Genomic DNA, 12,542 nt, shown 5'->3' with positions numbered 1-12,542 from the left:
TTGCTTGTCAGACTTTCATACAGTTTGATTTTTCTGACAGTTTTGGCTGTATTTGTTTTGAGGTTTAATTGTAATTCTCTCTGTGGTTGTGCAAGGAGGTGAAGTGTGTCTACCTATGCATCCATCTTGACTGGAAGTCCTTGGAATTCTTAAATGACTGCTTTTCTACCCCCTACCCTCATAGCAGTCTATAACTATCATTCCGACTTAGAGGCAAAGTGACAAAAATTTTCAAATACTTTAAATTTATATCTCTAACAACTAAGTCTTTTATTTGGCTTTCTTCCAAACTGTGTGGTAGCATGCACATAAATTTAAGAAAACCGTGGAGATGGGAAGTCACCATTCGTATTTGTATGTCTTGTGAATAATGCCATGTTTCCACAGAGAGAAGAAAGGATTAGTATTTCTCTAACAATGTTCAGAGGGCCAGTGGAAGCATGAGCCCTAATTGGCCATTTAAATCTCACTGTCAGAGCCATGACCCCATATTGTTAAATCTTCAACAAATGAGAATAGTCTAGTTCCCATTTCTGGGAAGTAGTCAAGATATTTAATATAGAATTTATAAGTAGTGGCTTTATCCCTAGCTAAGCTTTGATGTGATTTTTGACTGCTAACAATGCCCGATCTTTAGCCTCTAATAAGCTATGCTAGTTTTCTCTGAACTACTTGAAATATTCCAAAACAAAGAACTGCTCATCTCAAGTTAAGACATCAATTTTCGCAATAGGTTTTACATGATTGCGTGAAGGCTGCCAAATGTAAAGACAAGCATCTTCTCATGTATTTCTTAGTTTGCTACAGATTGAAATTCATTTTGAATTTTGGGTCCTTTATTAAACCTTATGTTTTTTTTTATATTTTTTAACCTCTGCACTAAACAGTGTTCCTGGCACATACTAAGAACTGAAGTCATGATCAATAGCTTGAACATGCTTGGTATTGTTCTTTCTGTGAAATCCTTGAAGAGAGATATGCTTCCTTGAAGCATTACTGCTAGTACCTTGAAAGGTTATAGTTGAAATAATGTTTTTAAAGAAAATATTTAAGCATGTAGCATGAGCCAAAATGCTCTTGACAGTCAGGTTGGATTCTCACTGCAATTCTTTGTCCACAGCATGACTATACCAAAACCCAGATTCCCCATGTGGGGGACCAACTAAAGTTTAACTTGACCCACAAGGGAAAAAAAACCCTCTTACTTGTAGTAAAATTCATTACATTTAGTTCCCTTGAAAAAACTACATGCCTATATAAGTGAACATTAAAAATATTATCTTGATATTAATGTTGTAGTAAAACATAAATTATATGTGCTGAACTTGCAATTTCTCTGCTGGAGTAGCTGCTACACAGAACAGAGCATGTCAAGCAGAAGTGAGGAATTATGTGGTCATGTTCAATTAGCCTCCTGTAACCAAACAAATCATCCAAAGAATTGTGCCACCCCATCTTACTAAAGGGGGTAAAAATATTATTGCATTTAGTACATGCATGTGAATATATTTGTACAAATATTTCATGTGTCTAGCCTTTTCCCACTTCCTTTATGACTTTATGTTGTTAGAAAACAACTTGGGGCAAACCGGCAGTGAAATAAGAAAATGGACTAATTCTCTCTGTCTTTCTCTCTCTCCCCATCCTTGCTTTAACTGATTTTTTTTTTGGTCACAGATGTTACTAATGATGCATAGATTGCTGGAACCAATGTGGAAACTATTTCACAAAAGAAACACTATCCTTTCAGTTTTATTGCCAGGTATAATTGATTCCATACAGTCTGGCCATCATTCTTGTTGGTTTTATTTCTTCCAGTACAGAAACATATTCTCTTGCATTGACATCTGATGATTTAGTTCTTCTCACTATTTAAAATGATGTCAACTCCTTGGGGGGGGGAGTAGAAGAGTTGGATTTATCTAACTGTTCAGAAAATTAAAAATAGGAAATGATAATTTAGCTGTCATATTTATTTTGTTTTATTTTTACATGTTTATATTTTAACTCATTTATCAACTCTCAAACAAGATTTCACTTTTAAAATAGGTTAGAATATATAACTTGATAATTAACTGTCTATTAGATGTTTAGATGGTCTTTAAAAATGTGTATTTATACTACATTTGCCACAAAGTCTCCTTAAAACTAATATTTCACCTGATAGGCATTCTCTAAATATCTGCCCTTCAGATTACAAAGGGTTTTACAACTGACTTAGTAGTTGAACAAATCTCTAGCAATTGTGTCTATTTCTTTGTTGTAGACTGCTCTGCCTGGTTTCAGGAATTGTATCTTGATCCCTTGTGGCTAAGGGTGAGGGATGACCTTTGGAATGCCAGGCACAAGAGACAAAGCCTGTCTCTGGTAGCAAATGCTGCCTCAGTTTCCTCTCCCTGTCCCCAAAGCTTGGTCGGAAGTCAATGACAGGTAAGACCCCTTACAGCTGGGTGGGGGGGGGCAACCTAAGCCAGACTTGATCATTTGGGAAGCATTCATGGAAGGACTCAGGGAGCTGCAACAAACAGGAAGCAATGGACTCTTGTCCCCCGGCTTTGGCATAGCCTGAGTCCCCATGTTCTCTGGGAGAAGAGCTTCCTGGCTCTAATCCCCCTAAGCCTAAATATCTGATGGGGAGGGGTGCAGCTCCTTGCCTTGCTAGAGCATGCAGGGCGGGGGGGGGGGGGAATCTGGCATCACAAAGACTTTCTGATAAACCTGCGAAATCTGCTCTACTAAGAGTGCTTTCATTCATATGTTAAGGGTTCGAGCAGGAAACCCTAAAACTCGGTTCCTGACAGACTTGGGCTCATACTAAGCCCTCAGACCTCTTTGAAATGTTATCTATTGTTTGATCCTTGCCGCCCTATATTCCTGTGTATTACAACCCAATAAAAGCCCTGGAGCAGGGGCTCAGGGTCCTTTTTCTCCTTAGAGAAACTGGCTGCCGCTGGCCTTTGTCTCCCCTGAGAAACTGGCCACAGCTCACTTCTCCTCCCCAAGCAGATCACATCATATCTCCGTCATCATTCACTTGTGTCTGTGACACTCAAGGGGATTTGTGAGAGGAGTCACCCCCACATTCCCTGAATGTTTTTTTATGCAATAGATTCTTCTCTCATGAATCATATATATGGGAAGCCCACTGAAAAGTAAATCACTCAAACTTTTTAAATGGTTAACAGGATATTTTGCAGTGAAATGGGTTTTGATTAAATTGAAACCTAAAAAAAAAGTTAAAGATAAGCTGTATGGTATACATCCTGTTATTCATTCACTGTGAATAAGATATACAAGGAAAAGTCACTATGCCTCCTCCAAATTTTTGAAAGGCAGACATCAGTGATCTCACAGATTTTTTCTTTATATTATTTTGTCCCTGCATAATGTAGGTCATGCTTGAAGAGATTGTAAGAATTTTAATGTGATGTCCAAAGCATCCCTCCCATTCCCAAAAGCATCTTTAGTGTTCCTCACTTTTTTCCAGAATGTTTGTTGAAAAGGAATTTCAAAACACATGGGAACATTTGGAGAAATTCCAAATGTTTGGAGAAATTCCAAATGGCCAACACTCTGGGATATTCCTTTTTAAATCGACATCTTTTTAGATGGCTGAATTGAGATCTGCTCCTCTCTTACCGTTCTTGAGAAATCAGTGCAAAGGATCATTAAATACACATTCTATTTTTCTCTCCAGGTAGAATAATTTTATCTTATTTCTTCCAGGTTTCTATCTGGCATTGGAAGACTTTAAGACTGTAGGTATAAGACCTTACCACCAGTCCAGAACATAAGTCCTGAACCTTTTTATAAGTTAAGCACAAAGAAAATAGATGACGCAGATAATAATGACAATGTAGCCGGAATAAAAAACATGAAATGTACAGTTTCATGTTTTAGAATCACCTAATAAATAGTTTGTGTTCAGAGAAACATGGTGCTTCTTATCGTTAGTTAAATAGAGATAGATGTCTAGCATGCATTGAAAGAGATTTTTATAATAGCACCTTTACTTTGAGTTGATTGAAACTATGACTTTAAATGCATGCTAATGATAAATGTTAGTAACCAAAAGTTAGGAGAATGTGGGAGTGATCTTCTCAACCAGTCATAAGACATAATAAGAGACAAGACTCTGATATTTGCCATAATAGAGTTCCGATGAATGCAGTTTACCATGTATGTGCTCCTGTGATATGAGACAATCTGTAAGACCTCAAGATAGTCTTATAAGTACAGATAATTGTGTTTTCCTTGTTTTATGTATATGAGGATTTACTTTCTTCCAGATAGAAGCTTGTTCTCAAAGAAAAGAAAGATATTGTATTTCTTATTTTGTTTTCAAAATGAAGAGGAAAGGGAGTCATGTGTCTGCTAGAGCTGGTGACACAGGCACTTCTGCCTCCCTTGGGCTCCAGACAGGTCCCCCAGGGCCAGGCAGTGGTGACAAAGCTGGAGACATTCATGGTTCCAACCCCGAAGACTGACAGTCACTGTTAGCAGCCAGGGGTTTCCCCCACAGCTTGGCTAGAGGATATTGTCACCACCTTGACCTTTAAACCTAAAACTGGGAAAAGAGAATTACTTAAACTCATTGTTATGACAGAATTCATGGTGGACAAGTTTAAGGACATGTATTATTAAGTAAGGATCTTTTTTACTACTCATATCATCGAATTTTCATATTGCGTAAAAGGGTAGAAATAAATTCCCAAATTTTGCTGAGCAAAGAAAAGGAACTTCTTTCTCTTTGTATTCAACTAAATCTTTTTCCTTTAACTCTACTTTTTATGATGACACCCAAATTCCCTTTTTATCCTCACACTCTCCCTCAGGCAAATTGATGGACTCCTAATGGCTGTAACTATAGCCACTAGGAGTCCTACATTGTTGATTTCCAACTCTTACATAGTCCAAATCTACACTGAAGCCCAGGAACTCCCAAGTATTAGCAAAACAAATCTCACCACACACCTCAGAATATCTTAAGGACAACCCAGACTCATTCTATCCAGAATTGATCTGTACTCCATACTCTTTCCAAAAAATAAAGACATATTAAAAACTATCTCCTCTCTTCTCCAGTTTCACAGCCTAATCACCTAAGCTAGAGATCAGAAAGCCACTTTCAGGACCCTCCTCTTTTGCACTACGCCACTCCCTCCACCCCACATACAGTTAGTAACCGATGCAGTTCATCGTCGTCATGTGCTTTTGCCTTTTTTTGCACACAACTATCACCACTACCATAAATACATTTCATATCTGAGCCATTATTATAATCTCAACTTCTTTATCCTCATTTATATTCAAGCTGTGCACTACTGTCAGTGTAAAGTTATATATAAGGGAGCTAATTTTGTCTCTTCCTTCTAGAAATACTGTTGTCGCTTTCCACTCCACCAAGTTTAAAGCTCTTGGTGTAATGTACAAGTCTCCTTAGGACCTGATAGCTGTTTTCAATCCCATTGCTCTCCAGGTACTCAAGTCTCTCTGTCCTGCACAAGCACCAGATATACCAACATTACAAATATATTGAAACCTGGCTCTTTTGAACCCCCAGGCCTTTGCAAATGCCAGTTCATCTACCTGGAATGCATTTTCCACGTTCCACTTTTGTTGGGCTAATAAAGGTCTAGTCATCTTTTCACAAGAAGATTAACTGTCACCTCCTCTATGTAATCATCCCTGATCCCCAAAAGATAGTTAATTATCAGTCTTTCCCCAGGCTATCATGATAGCTTATATGTACTTACATCTCTTTCTCTCACTTTTGCTATGACTATTTGTGTACATTACAGAGAATTCCTCACTAGACTTTGAGAAATATGAGTATAGAAATACCATGTCTGACTTGGGAAAAGTTTCACGTCTGACTTGGTAGAGACTCCACTCTACTTGAACATTTTTGTACAAATAATGACATGAGAATGTATCCATTATGCTTTAGAAGACTGAAGAAACCGAATAATAATATTCTCCTTATAGATCAACGAGTGTTGTTTACTTTCAGTTAAAGGTTCGTAGAATCTTGTCCATTCATATAAACTTGTCTATTTCTCTAACATCTTAAGAACAATAATATTGACAGAGGATGGGATGAGGGTGATATTTTAAAACACAGAGTTATAATTTGATGATCATGTATTTAATTTAATACACCCATGGCAGGGGTGTCAAACTCATTTTCACTGGGGGCCACATCAGCTTCATGGTTGCTTTCACAGGGCAGAATGTAATTTTAGGACTGTATAAGTGGAACCACTCCTTAACAGTTAAGTGAGAGCTTAGTGCTGCCGCTGGGTAGGAACAAGTGACAGGGCTGAATAAAACAAGGGGGAGGCCGGATTCAGGCCTTGTGTGGGCCACTTGTGCAATAGTGCATTTCATAAAACCCATCCCATGAATGTTTTTATTTTAGCTGCAAGCTATCACCTGGGCATACTGATATTGACACACTTATTTTACTGATGAGGCACTAATCATGAGACAGGTTAAGTGATTTCACCAGTCATAAAGTTAGAAAATGTAGGAAACAAGACTTAAACTCATATTCTCTGGCTTCAAGTCCAGAGTTCTTTGTCATCACTCATCAACTGTTCAAATGAGGTCTAGAAGTTCGTTTTTGGTGTTGGATATATGGAATTGTAATCATCTCTGGTCGATACTGAAATGGAGTTAGAAGTATATGAGATTTATTGAGAAGTAACCTCCGAGATCAGAGAAAGCAGGACTGGGCAGAGAGAATCTCAGACTACAAAGCATTTAGGACAAATATTTCTCCAAAGTAAGGGGGAACTCTGGAGCAAAGATTACAAGTCAGGTAAGTTTCTTACTGTAAGAATCCCCAGACCCTGCTATCCTTACTGTACTTATTCATTGGTTGGGGCTGCTCAGGAAGTACTTGACCTTGGATCAAAGCTGAGATTAAAAAAAAAACCCTCAAGGATATAACAGCTTGAAAGCTGTCGGTTAGCCACACTCCTTGCACCTGGATGGCAAGGTCTTTCTTGAAGGTACTGCTACAGTAACTTATTTAACAACTAAATAATGTAGCTAAATAGGTGTTCATTTATTTCACACATAAATGATGCAGCTTGATAGGAGTTTAAAAGTTCCTGGAAATGGTGATGCAAGAGACTGACAGCCAATTTCCAGATTCACACAGATTCTCTCAAATAACATCATTGCCTGCCCTAACATATAGAAAGGAAGTTGGATCTAAAAGGTATTGAATTATATGTTATAAATTCTTGTTTCTAGAAAAGTGTGCTTCACCAAAAGTTCACGAGTCACATTACTCTTGATTTGTCTTCCTGATCAATCCTGTTCAATAATTATATTCAAATAATCTTCATAATATGAGAAAATGTTTCCTTATGAGTCAAAAAATTCTATTTTAGTTCCTTGTAGGCAAGTTTGTACATGAAACATGAAAATGAAAAACAGCTGAAGTCAAAATTTTATAAATCAGAATTTTCTTTAGTAATTGAATAGTTTATAGAATGTAAAAGGTGGTTTAGAATTATTTTTTTCAGAAGCAGCCAGACTCCTAAAAGGCAAATCCAATTTCAACATCAGTGAAAATAATACGTACTGTTCCAAAGATTTCTAAATAAGAAAAAAATATAGCTATATAGTTAATATTGGATAAATCAAAATAATTGAGTTGTGATTAGTGATATATTATTGAAAATCATTGCCATAGAACTAGACAAATTTTCTGTGGTAATCTATAATAGTTTCTCAATTTTCATTCTAAGCATAATGTATTACGGTAATAATCATGAATATTTTCCTATAGTGAAACAGGATTAACAATGTTACTTGCACCTGTGTGTCCCAGTCATTCAGAAGTCAAACAGAGTTCATTAACCAAATGGTCAACAAACAGTTAAAAACCATTGACGTATTTTTTACAGCTTTGGAAGAGAATCAAAGTATGTAATTCTCGGTAATATTTATAACATCTCCTTTCCATCCTCAATCCTCTTTTGTTTTACATTTTCACTCTATAGTTTATTGTCTATTTTTTACATTTTTTATTATTATTCTATTACGGTTGTCCCAATTTTCCCCCTTAGGCCCTCCTCTGCCCAGCTCACCCCCGCTCCCACAGTCCATCCCCACACCATTGTCCATGCCATGGGTCATTCGTACCTGTTCTTTGTCGAGGCTCTTCCCCTTCTTTGCACCATTGTCCCCTTCTCCCCTCCCATCTGGTCTTGTCAGTCTGTTCCATGTTTCCATGACTCTGCTTCTGTTTTGATCATTAGTTTATTTTGTTCTCTTTTTATTATGTGTGGATGGCTACCTTGTAGTTTATATGGAATGCAACACTACTTTTTGTGTAAATAGATTTTTCTTTTAATTTGTTATATTATTGTTTTTATTCCATTTAAACATATATCTTTTTTAGTAAATAATTTCCGAATTGCATCTCACATCTCTGTTTTCTGTATCTTTCATAACTCCTTTATATCTTACATATCTCAAATCTTTTTTCTAAGATATTTTTCTCCATATCATTAAACTGATGTTATTAACGATTGGTTTTTCTGCTTAATATCTCTGTATGTTCATCCTTATCAATGCACAAGGTTCTGTACAATTCTTCCTTGTCATCTCATTTCTCCTCTCATTCCCAGAGCTGAACCACATGTCTGCCCACAATGGTGTGACTTGTAGACACTGGTTTTGCTTCTTCATTTTATACTGGTCAAATTTCCTTCTTAGGACATAGTTAAGGAGAATGTTGAGGAGCTTCTAGTTAAAATACTAGTTTGTAATAAGGATTTTTAATTATACCTCTACTGTATAATGATTTTTCTCATTCCTAAAGTCTGATACTCTGATAGATTGACTGTTTGTAGTCCATTCAAAGCTGTCATTACCAGCATCCACTCCATCATCCATTTCCCTCCAGTGCCAGTGGAAGGAACTGTGCTTGCAGCCATTACAATTTGTAGCACAGCAAATACTGTCATTCTGCCTATTTACTGCTTTGTGTCAAGAGATACTGTGAAATGTCACCATAGCTCAGAGGAATTCACTAATGGGAGAGAAACCACCATTTTTTTTATCATTATGAAGCCCAGGTTTGACTGACAAGAAAATCGTACCCATGTCTTGTCTCTTTTGTTTCACTGGTTTCTTTTATGTATTTTTTTAAGTTTTAACTTGTCAAGCTTAATTTGTAAACTTTAGTTTTAAATTTTAATTTTTAAAGTTTAATTTAAAAGTAAAGTCCTAATCAGATGTTAAATCCATTACAATCAGCACCCCCTGTACATTTTAAGTAGTATGTTCCTTATATTCTTCAATTAGCTTGTCCGTAAGTCATTTTTTGAAGACTGTGATATTTTAATGAAATATTGAAGTGAGACTTTTCAGAGGTGATAGTCACTATATGTCATTAAAAAAACTAGTACTTTATGAAAGTGTGTAAACAAATTTGCTTTTGTAACAGATTACCAAAGTTATAAAACAATGAGGAAAATGTTACAATAAAGCCTGTGGCTTAGAACGTGAGTAGGAAGAATGTAGAATGTTTATCCTGAATCAACTCAAGGCAAGCTATAGTACCATTCAGTCTGGGTTATCATAGATGATACAAATTTAAACTAATGAGATATGGCACTTTTTGATATTGATTTAGTTTATATTTTTCTCATTTGAAAATTATGTTTTCATATGAAATAGAGTATTCCCTATTTCTTTTTTCTTCTTTTAATGTTGTTTTGATATGCTGTGTTAGATATTTTTCAACATGTAAGTGTAGTTTTTATTACTCAATTAAAATTGATGGCTAATGTTGTTTTGCACCTGAGATAACAAGCAGAAAGGAAAAAGCTGAAATTTCTTAACTTTTATTTCTAGTTCTAACCACAAACTGCAGAATGTTTCTATTTTCTCTCATGTTGTTTTCCTCTCAGGGATAGAATTGGAAACTCTTCTCTTTCAGTACCGTTTTTATTTTATTTTTTATAAGTTTACTCCGAACATGTGATAAAGATTAGTAATCTGTTAGAAAACTAAAGAAAGAGAATCTCAGCTCCTAATTCTACCTACTTTTCAAGTCCATTGTGCTGACCTATTAAAAAGAAAAATAAATTTATCAGCCCATCTAAATATTCTAGAATGTATTTGTTATCTGGTTAAGTTCTAAAATTAAAATATAGCCAAGATTTACTTGTTCATGAGTAACTAAGTTAAAAAATACATTTTAGATTATGATACAGCTACTGTATATTACTGTATATTTAATAAGTACATTTATTTTTTAATTATCAAGTTTTAATTAAGTCAATGCACACTTAAAAATAAAAATTTGGTGCATGTATACATCGTAAAATATAAATACTGGGAATGAACACTAAAAAATCAGGCATAATTCAATTGATTCTTAGCAAAATTGTTGAATAGTTACCTAATCTTAGAACTAATTAAAGCCTTAATTTTGAGAATTTTCATAATCTGCCTTAATCCTCCAGTATTGTCTATAGATTAACATTTTCTCATTTCAAGAAAGAACTTCTTAAGTAGTTTCATTCTCTTAGTGGACTATGATTTACTTTTCCATTATTTATGTTTGTTACAGTGTTTGCTGTTATAAATATCATTATTTTGGGATATTTGCTCGTGGGCTTTCTTTTTTTTTTCTAATGGTTGTTTCCCTGGTTGTTGTGTCAGGGGTTTGGTTTTTTGCGGTCATATAGTAACAGCTAACAGTAGCTATTCTCATTAAATTTTATATGGGTTCATTTAATCATCATAACAACTCTGTGACCATAATTATCCTTATTTTACAGATGAGCAACTGAAACGCCCAGAGGTTAAAGTCACATGGCTAGTAAGAGGCAGTAAAAAAACTTGAACTCAAGCACCTTTTCTCTAGAGTCCCTCTCTTTACCACTCCACCAACAGCTTGAGTGTTATTCCCAGAATACCTTTTTCCTTAGGATCAACTCCGAGAAGTCAGATTTTTAGAACACACAGTAAGAAAGAATATTTTTGAAAAAGAATGGACTATACTGGAAAAAAGTTCCTTAATATTGTTTCATTGATGTAATGCACATTTATACATCTGTTGCTTTTTTCTTATGCCCTTGATTTGTGTTGTTAATAGATAATAATTCCATTCTAATCTAATGATAACTATGGCTGACTTTAGTTTTATATTTGAAAAGATTCATTACTCCTCACAATTTCCCTTTCCACCACCTCAAAGTAATTTTTGAGTGCCCAATTCATTATACTGGTTCTCATAGAATCATTTTGTTTGTTTGTGTGGCACTGAACTTGCTAAAGTCCTTGGACACTTGTGATCATCTGTCTGCTGCTGTTACATTTGATGAAAATGTACCTAAGAAAAAAATCTGAGTTTGTATTTCCTTTCTCCCAAAATATGAAGAAATAAAGAGACCTTTTACTGGTCAGAAGGCACCACTGCCTTCTGGTGTAAGAGGCCACTCCTTTCTGCCTGGGCACCAGTTATAAGTGGCATTAATCCCCCAAGATGTGTTTGGGGTCTATGGCTCACTCTCAGTTTTTCCTGGTAAACATCAAGCTTTATAAATCCACAGATTCTACTCTTCATTTGTTTCAAAGCTTTATTGTATTATATATGCGAATAGATTTTGTATCCTAAACATTCTGTTCTCTTTAAAACCACTAATCATGTGTGGTCCAGATATCCATTACCATACTTTAAAGTTTTTCTAGTCCTTTTTAATTAGTTGGCATTTTCATTTTGTTACACATTGTGGCTCAAATTTATCCACATATGTCTAATCTAATATCTAATATTCTTGTTCATCATTTTATTCTATCTTTTTTGTTTTTATAATACCTTTGGTATTTTCAATTCACTTCCATGTCTTTCTATACTCTAGTCTCAAGCTTCTTATTTGCAGTAATTTATTATCTTCTTCTGATCTCTTAAAATTATCACTCATTTATGAACTTTAAAAAATCATACTATCTTTCATTCTTTTGAAATTTTTAAACATCATTATTAGCCTTCTTGAGGTGTATGATATTTTTCTTTTGATGATGTGTCCATTTGTTTTATGTTTTATGTTGGCAGTTTTTGTGCATAGAAACTTTATTTTTGATTAAAATGTATCTTTTCATGACTCCTAGCTTTCAGAAAAATACAGGGGCCGTTATAAATAAGGAACAGAGAGCACTTATTTTCTAGAGCAACCACCTTCTATTTTCCTTGTATCTGACCACATTCTTTACGTTAGAGACACAGCCCTCCTCAAGTTTTGCTGAGAAGACTCATGAACCTCATAGCAATTCTGTACAGGCTCAGGCCCTCCCTCTATTTTGTGGTCTGGCTCCTCTCTTTCTTTCACTCTACTCTCCAAAGCCTCCTTGGGCTTGGAAACCAAATCCTAAATAAAAAAATAAAAAGTACTTACCAGCTTGATTTTTCTCTTAGTTTCCCTACCTAGTCATTGAACTGGGTTCCTTTCCGTGCATTCCACATAAAACCTGTGACCAATACTGAAACAGATATAATTGCTTTAATAAAA

This window comes from Artibeus jamaicensis, unplaced genomic scaffold (assembly GCF_021234435.1).
Source record: "Artibeus jamaicensis isolate MK-2021 breed Jamaican fruit bat unplaced genomic scaffold, CSHL_Jam_final contig_391, whole genome shotgun sequence".
NCBI lineage: Eukaryota > Metazoa > Chordata > Mammalia > Chiroptera > Phyllostomidae > Artibeus > Artibeus jamaicensis.
Note: the sequence above shows the minus strand (reverse complement) of the source record.